This window comes from Xyrauchen texanus, chromosome 20 (genome assembly GCF_025860055.1).
Source record: "Xyrauchen texanus isolate HMW12.3.18 chromosome 20, RBS_HiC_50CHRs, whole genome shotgun sequence".
NCBI classification, from domain to species: Eukaryota; Metazoa; Chordata; class Actinopteri; order Cypriniformes; family Catostomidae; genus Xyrauchen; species Xyrauchen texanus.
The window spans coordinates 40,535,931-40,537,723 of record NC_068295.1 but is presented as its reverse complement, the minus strand read 5'-3'; the positions used below and the strand labels follow the sequence as shown (position 1 = coordinate 40,537,723).

At 43.4% G+C, this 1,793-nt stretch overlaps 1 long non-coding RNA gene across 1 annotated transcript; it reads right to left on the bottom strand.

The window, feature by feature from the left end:
* Positions 1-812: 812 nt before the first annotated feature.
* LOC127660420 (uncharacterized) lies at positions 813-1,436 on the bottom strand. The gene is made up of 3 exons (XR_007972640.1): positions 1,295-1,436; positions 1,007-1,098; positions 813-905 (listed from the first exon to the last, which is right to left on the bottom strand). It is a non-coding gene; the product is annotated as an uncharacterized LOC127660420 (long non-coding RNA).
* Positions 1,437-1,793: the final 357 nt, after the last annotated feature.

Sequence of the window (1,793 nt, the reverse complement as noted above, 5' to 3'; positions counted from 1 at the left end):
ACATCAATCAGTGCTTTGGAGTGCTGGCAAGGAAGCCCGAAGACTCAAAGCTACCACCTTGCTTGATCAGAGTAGATGTTGCACACTGCATCAAGCTCATTAGTCGGTGGGAATGCCTAAGACAAAGAGGAAACAGAGTTAGAGAATTCTATCTACGAGCCATGGCACAACTTTTACAGTCTGATACACTGGAAGATGTAAGGGAGCTCATTCATTCAATTGCAGTTGTTGCCTTCAGTGAATCAGAAGGAAACGATGACAAAGGTTTACCTGTTGTCTCGGAAACATGCAAAGCACAACTGAAAAGACGATTTGCAGAGGGGGTCTTGCCATGTGTCACTGAAGACGACCATTTAACAGAGGTGACCGGAGTTGAGGAGACACTACACACAGATCTGAAAACATGGGTTACAGAAATCTGTGAAGAAAGTAAGATGATTGCAGCACATCATGGTGACAGAGACAATCTTCATTTACTTCCAGAGCTTGTCCCAAATATAATAAGAATGGCATGCTACCTACCCCTTTGGACAGCTGTGATGGTTCCGCACTTCAAAAGCATACATAACACAGCAACCTCTGCAAATGTTGAGGCTGAATTTAAAAACATAAAACATGGTCTTTTCAAACATGAAAGCCTCCCCATCCGAATTGACCGTTTTGTCATAGGCCACCTTGCGTTTCTTGAGGGAAACATGAGGCTTTCCTCTGCACCGGTGAAGAGAGAGGACATTGAGACAAAGAATCAGAAGACAAAAACTGCCCATAGTGAGCAGGACACAGAGGTTAAGCAACAATTAGTAGAGGAAGACCCTGTTGAAAACTGGAAAGGCCTCGGTGTTCCTCCAAAAAAGCGACTGTCCTACCTGACCCTTTGCTCTGAGTGGTTGCATGCAGACATAAACCTGAAAAGAAAAAAGACAAAAATTAATGTCTTGAAAAATGGCAACTACCAGGCTAAAAAGCCCATCTTGGTTGACAAAATGCTTGTAAGTGTAAATAATACCTGTGCCTTTGATTCCTTTTGCCAGTGCCTTTGCTCTGCATTCTGTGACAGTGGATCATTCTGTCATTATCTCGACAAAGAGCACTCGAAAACTGAAATGTTGGATTTGGTAAAGACCATAGTCACAAAAGGAGTTGGAAAAGATGCTTACGCAAAGAGGGCAAAAATGCTACTGGATACATTTCAGTGTGTTCACCTAAAATCAGGTGTGAGGCAGGTCAATGCAGATTGCAATGTTGCTAACATTATCACATCAACAATGAAACAAATGCCAAGTGCAACACTTACAGCTGAGTGCTCTTCTCCATACTGCAGCCGAAATACAAAATCTTCAAGGACCATCTATCTCCTACCAGTCAACGTAGATATTCTACAAACTGGTGGACTGAAAAGCCTCCAAGCAGCACTGGAAGATGGGCTACACCTCAACAGGTCCAAGTGTCTGAAGCCACTGAAATCACTCCAAGAGTGTCCAGATAGCTGGAAAAGTAAGGATGATCCATCAATGAAATTCCTCTGCAATGGCTCTGTCACACACAGATGCATACCTGGACAACTATTGTGTATTGAAACAAGTGTGGATACTAACCATCCACTGTCTGAAATCCCTGTCGACATGGAGCTGGACAATCAGTTGTTCACTTTGCGAGGGGTTGTTGCATTCATTCCAGGACCAACAAGGGAATCTCTTGGACATTACGTGGCTTACTGCCGAAGAAACTCTTTTGCCTGGGAGAAATATGATGACCTGTGTGACCATGTAACAACAGCCTCAGCCAAAACCAAA